Below are 14,724 nucleotides of genomic sequence, written 5' to 3'. Positions count from 1 at the left end.
AGATGGGGCTGTTGGTGGGTGTATTCGGATGGTTAGATTTACCAAACCAAGCCACACTGATGACCAAATGTTGTCATGTCGTCAGGGACAATAACATTCACCAAAAGCCACATAAGTGAACCCATATCACTGTTGGCGGGAAGAAATAATCCCTAAAGCCTGCAGGCTGCCAAAGAAATGGAATTAAACCAAGTTTGTCTCTCCCACAACCCCCAAACCCCAATTCAAATTAATCTCGTCCATATATCCCTGCAGGTCTGCACTCGCACTTCTATTGAGCCAACAGAGAAGAAAAGGAAGGACACTTTGTAGAATCCTATCATGCTTGCTCAAGGAATGTGTTCTTTCATGATCAGTATCTGTCGGTGCGCCACAGAAGGACACTGTTCGCCAGTGAAGTATGCAGGGCTGCACAAATCATTGAAAAGTATTTTTTTTTGTAATAAATCTTTTATGAAACTTGGCAAATCAAATATTTTATTTAGACAGCCATTTGGCACCAACCATTTGGCCATAGATCGCATCTACAAGCGCAATGAGCAACAAAGGTATTGAATAAAATCATACAAACACATTTTCCACCAAAACGCATAATACTGACAATATTAAAACAAATAATCAGAATTGTAATTTTACCCATAATCGTGCATGTTGAATGACTGCACAGAAAGTTAATTCTAAAGGTCCTTACACACCGGCGAATATACGCAAAATTCTGACTCGTTCCGAATAATTAAAAGACGCTTTTTCGCTTCGCGAAACCGATGTGGACGCTTGCATTGACTTTATAAGGTTTTAAAAAAAAACGTATTTATTCGCATGAAGAATTCGCCCCGGTGTGTAAGGACCTTAACTCTGTTCAGTTCTTATCGTAGACAAACAAAACGACGGTGAGACAGTAAAAATTGCATATAATTAATGTTCAGAAACCTACAATATAAGATCCAATATACATCCCTGATTTAGCTGAATCAGATAATCATGGCCAATCATGTTATAGTGATTCCTAGTAATTAAGGGCACACACATTTTAAATTAAAGAATATATAGTAGACAATTAAAATGGTTATGTCACAGTTTGTCTATGCCTAGAAAATACATAGCTTGAACAGGCATGTTATCATATTGACTGGGCATTTCATATCCTACTGTAAAAATTAAGAAACCCTGTCCTTCTGTCCGTCTGACAGACATTTGTATCCTTAGTGGGTTGAGCTATTGATCTGAATTTGACCATTAGCACATGAAGAGTGACGAAGGCCATTTTTTACTTTACCCAAATTTAAGCGGTTTATTACCATTTTTGTCAACAGATAAGCAGCGGAGATTCAGAGTTACTGCACACACACGGCCACGGCTAAAGGAGAGGAGGGGCGCTTTGGGTATCATGTCAATATAGCACTCACACACACATTGACACGCGCAATGTTCGAATGAATGTTGTGTTATTAGCACAAATAGCTTAGCTGAAACCAGGTAAACATGGACTTAGTTCTAATAGTTGTGGTAACGACTCAACATCAGGTAAATGACGGGCTTGTTCCACACTGAACAGCCTCCTCTCCAAAACTTTAACTTAGCGTACAGTAGAGCGCATAACTTAAAGTCTGCAAATACTTTGAGTGAGCACTGCGCACATCCCTGGGTATGGACTAGTTCATGGGTTCCCAAACTTTTCAGCCCGCGACCCCAAAATAATGCAGCCATTGACTTGCGACCCCACCTAACCGTGGAGGTAATTTATGCACATAAACTTGCACATTTGGTGCGAATTTGTATGACTTTTGACTGTAGGCCTACTACTTAGGTACCTTTAATAATCTTGTTAATATAGAATTTACAGTACCTAATGAGATGGGTAAAATGTACTATTTGTAATCATTTTTAGATTGAAAAAAATTACCCACTATAATTTTGCGACCCCAGTGTCAGTGTCCCACGACCCCAACTTTGGGAACCCCTGGACTAGTTAATACTACTCAATGTAACCGTGGCAATGTTGGGTGTTGTGAGGTATCCATCCCTTTGCCCATGTGACATACCATTCAAAGAGGGATTCTCGTTAGAAGACAGTAAAAAGAGTTTGGAGTCAAATCTGACGTATTCAGCCATGATGATGACTGGAGTACTAAATGATGTGATCGTCATCTTTGTGAGCAATGCTGTAGTCAAGAGCATATACAGTTCAGTGGCTGGCTTTTCAATTCTTTTGGCTCTGTGACTCAGCACATTTCCAGCTGCCAGATGAACCAGCGTCATAAAAGCCTCTTGAGGCAGAGCATTATTATGAGACGAGTTGGCAAGGCATACCTCTCCATTTTAACATCGAACAGAGTAATGGATAATGCCAAAAACATGAGCGGAGGGGTAGAGCACCTTCTTCAATGAACCATTCGGACAATATGTTTCACCTCATGCAGCACTGGCAGTTTTTGTGAGAGTGCAACTTTGTTATCGAGCACCCTGGATACATTTTTATTGAAAATGGTCTAGTATCGTTATTTGCAGTGAGTGGTTTTCATGTCACGCTGATGTTATAATTATGTAAAAATATATATATACTTGTACGTCCTGCTTATCTCTGCTCACCCACCGACTCTGAGAGGTTTATATCATCATGTCACATCACAATATCATATTCCATTATCTATAGTGCATTCAATTTAATGATGGACATCCTAGAAGCGAGAGGAAAGCAGCAGACTCATTAGTTTCTAAATGCCCATCTCCAAAATAACATCACGCAACCAGTGACCTTCATCTGAGCACCAGAAGATTTGATCAAAGTATTCAAAGTATTTTGTAAACTTTATATCTCGACAGCTTATAGAAATGTAGATCTTCACCCTCAAAAGGTCTCCTTTGGGCAGCCTGAGGAAGAACCTGAGCGTTTGAAAAGCAGTGTGGTTTGTGCCCGTTTGTTCACATTGTCACAAGATGTAGCCTAAAAGTGTACAAAATTAAAGTCGTCTTTGCATTTGAAAAAGGAAATCTCAATTTTTCATTATTGTTTACAAGTCTCCTTTCCGCCACCTTTTTCACGCTTATCTGTGCATGACATTCTAATGAGTAACGAGTTATCAAATGTGTTTCGAGTTATTAAACAACAAATTCTGCTAAGCACAACAGAAAACTGAAAAACTAAACAAAAATATTGGTCTGCTATGGTGTTTATATTTCTCCAACAATGTTGTCTCTGCAACCTACTGTTATGCATTATTGTGAAAATGTATGCAGTTGTCTATTAAATAGCATCTTGCCCTTGATTAATACCCACAGTCCAAAAAGTATTTTGGTCATAAAACGCATGTCTACTTAAAAAGTGCTACATTGATAGAGTAGAGTAGGTCTTTATTATCCCCAGAGGACAATCTATTTGGAAACCAATAGTCATTAACACATCCACTGCCAAGGGCTAATCTCATAATGTACTCACCAGTGCCAAGGTGTTTTTGTTGTTTTTTTGTTTTTTTCATGTCGCCATAGATCTTGTTAAAATCCTTAAGATTGAGCGCTACACGGTCTGTTTACATCCGCGCGATCTCCCTGTATCTCCCAGTGAAAACCACGTGTCAAACGGGGCATCCATGTTTGAGTTAGAGCGGATTACGTTAAACAGTGAAATGCGAGGAGAAAAAACTACAGGAAGAGAATTGAGTTTCAGTTTCGTCTGTAGAATGGGAGCGGGCGTGCTCGTCAAAACCGGATCCCAAATAATTCTATTTCCTGTCATCAAACCGGAAACGGAAGTGGATCAAAAAAATTCCGAAAGTGCACCCGGACCGCGCATGCGCGAAAAGACCGCAGCCCGTAGGGCTACGGTCTCGGCGCTTAACAGTTGGATTTAACGGCCCGTAGGACTACGGTCTTGGCAGTTAATGTGTTAAAGGTCCATACCTGGCGTGGTCTGGCATGTTTAGTCCATTGATTTTGACTCACTGTATACTTAACATTACTGACGATTGTACAAAGGATACCATGGTTTGTTGGATTTTCAAGAAATTCCCTTGAGAAACTCTAGGTAAATCCAACTGTTCTCAACTAAACAAATGTTTAGTGGAATAATAGTCAAGGACCTATTTAAATCTTGAACTTACCAGAGAGTTGGTTATAATTGTTCAGTATTGGGGAAAAAACGTACAAATTTACTATGACCGAACGGTTGAATGGTTAATCGACTAAGAGGACGCAGCCCTGTATCTTTGCATAAATCTTTTTGAATGGCAATATTATGCAATTGTTGTGCTTTCATGCATTTTAAAGTGCAGATTGATTTGAAAACTCTTGCTGAATAAATTCCCAAAGAGATTGATTGATTTAATTTACTTATTCAGGTTTTTGATTGATTGATTGATTGATTGATTTGTTCATTGATTGATTGGTCGCTTGATTGATTGAATATATCGTGTGCATATAGTGTGTGATGAACATTTTGTCAACTTACTAAGAAAATGAACAAAACAAATAAAAGAAATGCCACTCTGGATCTCTATAAATGTGCTTTAGTAAGAGGAAGCTCCCAGACAACTCTCTACATAATATTATCAGCTCAGCTCTAACCTGCTATTCATACTCAAAGCTCCCTGCTGTAAGGACTTCAACAGAGTTGTAAAGGGCAGAGTGTCTGATAAAAATGGTAAAATAGCTTTTCAAAAATTGAGTGAGGCTAGAGGTATGTGTCATTATGATGTATGCCTCTATCAAATTCACTCCTACTACTGCTGCTATTCCTGTGTAGAAATTGCTCGGGACAGCCTAATTTATGCTCCGTCGTGTGATGGTGTCGCGCGTCAAGAATGGCAGAGAAGAGCAAACCTACAAGCAGGGGTTGCCAGATCTGCTCATTATAATTTCCCCGCAAGATTTTATTCGAAAATAGCCGATCTACAAGCTCACAACAACGTGTCGCGATGCGAATAGCTGATGTACATGTTAAAGTACTCATGAGGCCCATAGTCGCTTCTTTTGGGCTGGTTTTCCTAGACCTGGTTTCTTGTTTCTCTCCCAGAATCTGGCAACACTGCCTACGAGCTCACAACTCGTTGTGAACTTGTGGTAGTTTTTATGTAAAGCCCTTTGAGACACGTTTTGTGATAGTGGGCTCTAATAAAATGTGACTTGACTTAACTTATTTCTTACAAACAAAAGTATTATATCCCTGAACGCAACATCCAATCAACCCCCGAATCGGAATTGCATGTCGAGGGACCTCAGTTGACCACACCTCCAAAAGCGCCTTTTGGAGCCACAAATGTCTCCCCTAAAGTTGCATGTGAAAGATAAGTGCACTCCGAGGAGGGCACTTTTCTATATTAGTGTATACTCATCTCACACTCATCACACCATTCATTTACCAGTTGTGCCGACTTGAGACCGAGAGACGTTAGTGTGCATGCATTAACAACAGTTAACCACTTGAACGCTAGCATCCCTATTCTGGGGTGAACGTTAAGAAAATAGCAGACCTACAAGCTCACAGCGTGTTGCAATTTTTAGCAAAGATATCTAGTGTAGCTCATGGGAATATGGTCAACTAAGTATTATGGTTTAAGTGGTTAATATCATGTCATTGTCAGTCACTCAACAAGCACTAATAGTGATGGAAAAGCAGAAATATAATGTCGCCACAATCAATACAGCATTGCTGTCAAAGTCTGTTGTAAATGAGAATGTTACCTTCTGGTATATGCTTCCCTTAAATCGTAAAACACACAGATTGACACCATTGCAATAGCACATCTCTGTAGATGATAAACAACTCGATAACTACTAGCTGGATTGCCATGGCCTTTGCTTTTATGTGACCCTTCATGCACACCAGAAGATGTCCCCTACTGATTTCGGTGAACCCAGAGCCTTTCATTTAGCACCATTAGTCCAAACTTTTGACTTGTACACAAGATCTCTATAGTATGACTAGCAAGAAACATGGTGAGCGCATTCATGCATGCATGCATGCTAACCAGAGTATGGCCCCACTATCCACACAATATGTACATATATAATGTGTGTGTTACAGTAACTGTATGTCCGTATCCACACAATATCAATGTGTGTTACAGTAACTGTATGTCCGTATCCACACAATATCAATGTGTGTTACAGTAACTGTATGTCCATATCCACACAATATCAATGTGTGTTACAGTAACTGTATGTTAGTATCCTATACTATAATATCTAGTGTGTGTTTCAGTAACTGTATGTCAGTATACAGATTTTGGTGCCCCAATTGCCTTTCCTCTAGTGCTACCCTAGGCAAAAATTCACAATTGCACAAACAGTATCTCAAAATCTAACATGCAGATTGTCATGAAACTTAAATGCACTCAGCAACCTGGATGAACCCTACTTTTTTTGGCCCCATATTCTTTCCTCTAGTGCCACCCTTAGGTCAAAGGTTTCGCTTGCACAGACGTTATGTAGATTTCTCAGCAGATTATCTTGCTAAGCCAATTCATGCTCCTCCCTGGAAGATGAACCCTAACTATTTGGTTAATGCCATGACCTATCCTAACAGGCCTGGAACAATAAGTGCATCACTGCTATTCACCTGTTTCCTAGGTTGTGTGTTTTCCACTTCCTGTCGATTTCATTGGATATCATTGGTCATCTGACCAGTTTCATTGGATTTCATTGGATCAAATCGACAGGAAGTGGAAAACACACAGCCTAGGAAACAGGTGAATAGAGAGTATGCACATGCGTCACTTTTCCACCGGGACACGCCCCCCCTCATCTAAATTGAGTGGCAAAACATTGAGCAGCATGGAGTGTTGGGAGTTTGGAAGCGCTCGTTGGAAATCACTCAACAGGTCCTGCGTACCACCCGTTTCTAAATGTCGCATAATGCAGGAGGCAGAAGGACGTTGGGTTATAGAAAACGAGCGCTTCCAAACTCTCATTTGAACTAAAAGGCATTATTTTACACTTTGGCTATTCAAAAATAGCAGATATACAAGCTCATAGCGCGGCACTCGGTGCCGCGCTACGAGCTTGTAGATCTGCTATTTTTGAAAAATCGTGAAAATGTGTGCAAATCTTTGAATATATATATTATTTTAAAGCAAACATTAACTCAAATCTTTGCTTCTGGGGGGTCCCTGGAACAAAATATTTTGAGATGGGGGGTCTGCGGCCGAATTCATAGCATTTTGGGGGTCCTTGACATGAAAAGGTTTGAAAACCACTGATATAGAAACATACGTTTTTCAGAAAACCGTTAGGATTTTAGAAGACATTTTTGCAGAATCGGAACCTCAGGCCTCAATGGGTTAATAATAATCACCTGCACGGAATCTATTGACAGAAAGTAGCTCATGACCAGTGCAGGATTAAACGGAAGGGCTTTAGGTGCTGAAGCACGGGGCACCAACCTTGGGGGGGTTGGGGGGGGGCACCAAACGGCAGTGGTGGAAAGTAACTAAGTACATTTACTTAAGTACTGTACTTAAGTACAATTTTGAGGTATTTGTACTTTACTTGAGTATTTCCAATTTTCAGTACTTTTACTTCTACTCCACTACATCTCAGAGGCAAATATTGTACTTTACTCCACTATAATTATTTGAAAACTTTAGTTACTAGTTACTTTTCAGATATAAATTATGATATTATGAAACATATATTAACCACTTTAGCCCTATTTTATACCTAGGCCATTTGAAAATAGCAGATCTACAAGCTCACAACGTGTCACATTGCGACACGTTGTGAGCTTGTAGATCTGCTATTTTCAAACATTTTAGTACTTTTACTTTTGGTACTTTAAGTACATTTTGATGCCAATACTTTTGTACTTTTACTCAAGTAAATTTTTAATTCTGGACTTTTACTTGTAACAAAGTATTTCTATATTACAGTATTGATATTTTTACTTAAGTAAAGAATTGGAGTACTTTTTCCACCACTGCCAAACGGCGGTGAGAAAGTGAAAGAAGACTGAACTATAATTGACTGAACCGAAATGTAGAAGCGGCGGCTGCTGAAGGAGCGCTAAAACGCGCCGGTGAAGCGTACATTTTCCCGCACTTTTCCATAATTTTCGGCCCTCGGCAGATTCTAGTCTGGTCCCGTTCAGTTGTGATTGGATTTTGCTGCCCCCGAAGTTGTGGAGCACCAATCAGGGCCCATTTTTTTGAAAATCTACTGCTTGGAAATTCCACAGGTTCCACACAGAGATTCCTAACTAATATCTACGCAGAGATATTACTTACACACACACACACACACACACACACAGTGGTGGAAAAAGTACTCAAATTCTTTACTTAAGTAGAAGTACCAATACTGCAATGTAAAAATACTCTGTTACAAGTAAAAGTCCAAAATGTACTTGAGTAAAAGTACAGAAGTATTGGCATCAAAATGTACTTAAAGTACCAAAAGTAAAAGTACTAAAATGTTTGAAAATAGCAGATCTACAAGCTCGGCTATTTTCAAATAGCCTAGGTATAAAATAGGGCTAATGTAGTTAATCTATGTTTCATAATGTAATAATTTATATCTGAAAAGTAACTAGTAACTAAAGTTTTCAAATAATTGTAGTGGAGTAAAAGTACAATATTTGCCTCTGAGATGTAGTGGAGTAGAAGTATTGGAAATACTCCAGTAAAGTACAAATACCTCAAAATTGTACTTTAGTACAGTACTTAAGTAAATGTACTTAGTTACTTTCCACCACTGCGCGCACACACACACACACACACACACACACACACACACACACACACACACACACACACACACACACACACACACACACACACACACACACACACACACACACACACACACACACACACACACACCCCTAGCCTACAATGCCATGTGTCTAATATGCAATTAGCGTACCGAGACAAGCCTTGCTGGGTTTAAATTCTTATGCCCTATAGAATAATGAATAGATAGGGAAAAGGTGTCCTTCCATAGATTCTGCATATCTTGCTAGAGGACCGGCGATGACACTTGCCATGAGGGATACTGTCTGACACATCAGTGTGCTGAGCAGAGATGAGGAGTGGGTGGTGTTGGCAGAGTGGCAGTTGAATTAAATCATATGGCTAATAAACTGCTATTGTAGTTGGAGGAATTAATCTCAAGGTAGAGTATTTCTGACTGTACGTGAAATCATACCATCGGGATTTCTAAATAACCTGGTATGCCTTTATACCTACAGCCTAATGTAGTGTTTTGCTTGATATACTGGCTGATAAAAAAAATAAAAATAAAGATTGCCTTTTATTTGCGAGATGCACCTGCTCCCTCCTGTGTCTGGTTTAGTGGCTGTTGGGAACTCCGTGCACTTTGCAATTAAATGTAGTTAATATGTTGCATGTTTGAGAAAGTATTCAATTAACACATCAAGTGCCAGAGGTTTTTTAAAACAGGGTACATCCAGTGCCACCGATCTTTACCGTTTACACTGATATGTTTAGAGCTGTAGACGCCTCGACGAGGACCAGGATGTAAACAAAGGGTGCGTGCGCGATGGTCGTGGGTCCCGACTATCGACTGGAACAATAATATTTATAACGCGATCTGTGTGTGTTTCCAACGCAGATGTTTTGTTTTTACTGGAATTACATATTGGTACACAACATTGGCTATAGGCTCACTTAGAGTCCAATAATCAGTACTGGTATCTGCCCTTAATAAAACCATATTAGTCGAACCCAAGTTGTTGTTTTCTGTGACCAATTTTGGATTATTTAATAAAATCCTAGTTGTCAATGTTCTACAAACTAGAAAAGTGTGCTCCTGCAGAAAATGTAATCTCGCACAAACCTATAAATTGTGTCATTATCCAAGGAATCCAGGGGGAATATATCTCGATTGTGCAGACCTACGGTTCAAGAGTTATAGGCCAAAACGTGAAGTGGGCTGTTGTAGCGCCACCATGAGGAGATTTGAAAAATGTGGGACGGTACCACAACACCACAAAGGCCTTAAAAACAAGACTCCAGACATCCCAAAACAAACTGGTAAGGCTAGTTATTGGCCTTCCATCAACAACTGATCTAACCACTGCTCACTTTGCTAGGGTCGGATGGCTCAGGGTAGAGGACAGAGTACAGCAACTTGCAATGGGCCTGGTCTACAAGATACAACATTAAGAACCCATGTACCTGTCAAACTACTTCAAAAACGTAAATGAAGTCCACAATCACAACACCAGAGGTAGCTCCACTGATCACGTCCAACCCAGATTTGGCACAAACAAGGGGTTGAAGTCGTTCTCCGGCTATGCAACAAAAATGTGGAATGCCCTACCAAAAGCAGTGAAGGAGAGTAAAACCCTACTCTCCTTCAAAACTGCCCAAAAAATAGTACCTTCAGGAGGCTGTAATTCCAAACTGGCCCCTGTAAAAGTCATAACCTAACCATCATAACTTTTTACTGTACATATTTTTCATTTTGTAATCTGTTTATATGATGTTCTGCATAGTAGTGTATATCTGTCTGTCATTAATGTCACTATGATTTGAGGACATGGGGACCCTATTTGAAACAAGCCGTTTGGCTTTCATGGGCGTTTCAATCCTATTTAGTTCACCTTGTATTTAAACTGTATTTTCATGTGCTTTTTTTCTGCAAACTTCTAAATAAAGTATCCAATCAATCAAAATAAAAAAAGTTATTTCTTGGCTTAGTGGTAATGTGTGTGCACAGTTTCCCAGCAATAGGGCGCTGCATTCATGATGTGTGGCATTTTGTGCAAAACGGCCACCCCCACAGACTTTGGGAGCCAATCATAGCCAATCGGAATGCAATAGGTAATTTGACAGATACATCTTGATTACATGACTACAGAGATAATATATACAAAATATGTAGGAGTAGTAACAAAGAATATGTTTCGCAAAAATCGGTGCCATGGTGGCGTTAAAACTGGCCGATTTGAAACAAACAAATGGGTGCAGATTCTTCCCTGGCCTATACTGGGAGTGTGAGAGCAAAGTTTCCCGCCAATCGGTCCAGCGGTGGTTGTAGCATGTCATGCAAAAAGGGGCCCTTCTAGCAAACTTTGAAAGCCAATCGTAGTCAGAGGCAAGGGCTAACACAAAGCTAGATGTATATCTGTAAAAAAAAGAGTACGTTTATGGAACAACTATTTACATGTTGGTACATGACGCTACACTAAACTATATATTAATAATGTATTATTAATGGAAATTTGTGAAACTTTAATTTCCTTTTTTTTCCCTTCTTCTTTCTTGGATTAGTACATGCATGTATCAATTGTTTCAGTTTTGTTAATTAAAATTAAATTACTATGTTAATTTGTTCTGTTTTGATATTTGATTTTGTATTCAAATAGGGCAGGCAAAATAAGCTTTGCCTTCAACCTACACCTTTTTGGACAATTAAGCTTTACTAGTATGTATGTACTGTTGTATGTATGTACTGTACTATACAGTACAGTGTTTAATGGACAGAAATAAACGTACTAAGAACCGATTCTTGGGTGCAGTGTTCTTTCACAGAGGCAGAGTCCAGGTGAAGAAAACAGTTTTACTGAATGATGCAATACCGCCATCTAGGGGGGGCAGCCAGAGCTTGGCCGGTAATATGACAACTGACTGACTCTGATTCAGTTGAGCCGTGTCAGCCAGGCATTTTATACACCCGCCAAGTATGGTTCTTATGTGTTTGTTTTCCAGACTTCATTTAACATTGAAGCTAACAATGAGAAGAGTCTCTGGACAAAATCTTACACACAGTAAAGGCATTATTCCTCTCAGGATTGATATTGACCCGTCTCATATAAAAACATGAAAATGTAAAGGGCCTCCAGATGGTTAGGCCTACTCACTAACCTAGTTTTCCCTGTTCAATAATGGAGAAGAAGCCCACTTCTTTTGTCCCAGCTACACAATATTACAATTTTGATCAATATACTCCCATAGATAAAAACTGAAATATTAAATGCATAATGAATCATATAACACGGATAAGAAAAAATAAATATGATCTGGTTCTCAGCTAGTCAAGTTTTCGTCTCCATGGAACTATGTGCCATGAAGACAAACATAATTATTAACATTTTCACGGTTGGCATTTGATGTAGCTCCTTACAGAGCCTTCAAAGATGTCATGATGACACCCTATCACGAGTCGACTGTCTCTCACACACACACGCACGCACACACACACACGCGCACGCGCACATACGCACACACAAACCACCCTGTGTCTGGCTATTGCAATAACTGAGGCTTGCAATTCTCTCCTTCTGTTGAGAGCAGGGTGCACAGGTAATTTATAATGCACAATGAGGTATCCTGAAAATAGAGGAGGATGTGAAGAACTCCACCAAGCCCATTATTTTTGTACATCTGGACAGCTCATCTCATGCATTATCACAATTATACCATGGCCATTTACCAAGGAAAAATATGAGACGGGGCTTTCGTACTTTCATAATTGATAAAGAACAAATTAATAAACACCTTCTTGTCCAAAAGAAACAGCTGCTACTGTTTGTTGTCTCCGCCAGGCCGAAAGGCATGGCGAGAGAGTATGTTTTGCACCCTGTCCGTCCGTGTGTCTGTGTGTCCGTGTGTCCTTCTGTCTGTGGACAGCTAATCTCCGGCGCCGTTGGCTTGATCACAACGAAACTGTGCACACACACTCTCTGGGTGCCAATTCAGAACCTCTGCCCCAAATTTTTCACATGGGCCTGTTATAGCGCCACCAGGAGGCCACTTTTTGCAAAACACATTTGTTGACAGTACTCCTACAGATTTTGTCCAAACATCATGCAAATCGGTACACAGTATCTCTATAGTCATTAAACGAAACAGGCCTTTCAGATTTTTCATATTCCATCCTGATTGGCTAAGAATGCCTTCCAAAGTTTGCAGGAGTACTCCGTTTTGAACAAAATGCCTCAAATCATGAACACAGCATGCAATTTCCGTGAAATGTTGCACGCACATTCTCACTAGGACAAGGAAGAAATACATTTTCAAATCAGCCTCATGGTGGCGCTATAACAGGCCGATTGCTGTTTTTACCTATAAATGCACCAATCTGTGTAAAACTTTGTATGTGCACTCCCTAGAGGCCAAGGAATAACCTTTGCCCTGCATTTTAAACATCTGACTTTTATAGCGCCACTAGGAGGCCGACTTATGTAAAACACATTTTTGGATATTACTCCTTCAGATTTTATCCAAATTTCACGCAAATGGGTACACATGATCTCTATAGTCATGTGATCAAGACGAATCTGTTTGATATTTCATATTCCATCCTGATTGACTAAGATTGACATCTAAAGTTTGCAGGAGTGACCCGTTTGGAACAAAATGCCACAAATCATGAACGCAGCGTCCGATCACGGTGAAACTTTGCACACACTTTCGCGCTACATTGAGGAACAAATGCCACCCTTTCTATATTGCTCTATTATAGCACCACCAGGAGGCTGATTTTTGCAAAACAGTTTTTTTAATATTACTCCTACAAATGTTGTCCAATCCGTCCAATTTTTCACATTGCAGCCTGATTGGCAAATTCCGAACATTGCTGGCCCACACTAACCTACCTGACTTGGCGGAGACCTGTGCTCCGAGGAGCAGTTTTTCTAGTTTCTTACTGTTGTTATGGTTACATCCATATTAATGAGTATAGATTATTGAACAGTGATTAAACTGTTGACTAGGACTATGTTTGAGCTGTCCTGATATCTGTTATAAACAGACAACTGCAAGCCTATCATAAACTACATTTTCTGTGGCTATGATATAAAGACAGCTGACTTGTAAACTAGAGGAGTGAATCATCACTGGCCTCACGATTCAATTTGATTTGATTATGATTTACCTTATGGTTCGATTTGATTCTACGATACATCAACATTTTCTATATTACCACTTTTGGCGACTTTTTATGTATTTATAAAATTAAATTAAATTGTAAACCAAATTAACTAAATGGAATAGCCAGGTCTAGTCTAGTTATGTGTTCAATGTTCAATCCTCCAAAAACCTAAATCCTTCTGCAGATTATAACTTAACAAGTGTGCTTGCCTATAACAAAAAAAATATGGTTTGCAGTTGCACATAACAGCTCTAAGACAGGGCACTTCACAAACATGACCGAGTGGAAACTCTCCAGTACACAATAAAAAACGGATTGTTAATTTAACTCTTGAGAGTAAATCAATCTAAACAAATGGACCCCTGAAGCCTCTTCGCACAATGGTGTTGCTCACCAAAAATAGCAGATCTAGATGCTGACGGGACATCACATGATGACGCACTGTGAGCATTAAGATCTCGTGTGTGCTTGTAGATCTAGTATTTTATGTTGTGAGCGTGTAGATCAGCGATTTGGTGTTGTAACCAAGGAGTAAATCTGAGAAATGTACCAAGATAATGGGTGTTTTTTTTTCTCAGAATCGATAAGATTTCCACACCTCTATAGTAAATCATCAACAATGTGAGACAACAAGCCATGCCTGATGCCTGGACTATAACTGCTTCTATCAGCCGCAAAGAATTTAAAACAGGAAATGTTCCAGCGAGCCACCAATTGCAGAGAGTGTGTTACTTGGCAATGCCCAATATAAGCAAACGTCTTGTAAAATTGCTCCACTACTCCAACCGAGGCTCAAATCCTATTTAAACCTGAATCACTGCATATTAAATGCAGCAATGGTCTAAAATGTTGTACTGTGCCCTGCTCTCCAAAATGAGAGTAATTTACAAAGTCTGT

The 14,724-nt window shown here is 39.6% G+C and overlaps 1 protein-coding gene across 1 annotated transcript in view; it reads right to left on the bottom strand.

Moving 5' to 3' along the window:
- Positions 1 to 14,724, bottom strand: part of LOC308090904 (protein diaphanous homolog 3-like) — a 337,084-nt gene that overhangs the window by 273,123 nt on the left and 49,237 nt on the right. The window lies entirely within an intron of this gene.

Source organism: Gymnoscopelus braueri (genome assembly GCF_963280865.1).
Source record: "Gymnoscopelus braueri genome assembly, chromosome: 1".
In the NCBI taxonomy this organism is placed as follows: Eukaryota; Metazoa; Chordata; class Actinopteri; order Myctophiformes; family Myctophidae; genus Gymnoscopelus; species Gymnoscopelus braueri.
The sequence above is the reverse complement of the archived record's forward strand: the minus strand, read 5'-3'. Positions and strand labels throughout refer to the sequence as shown.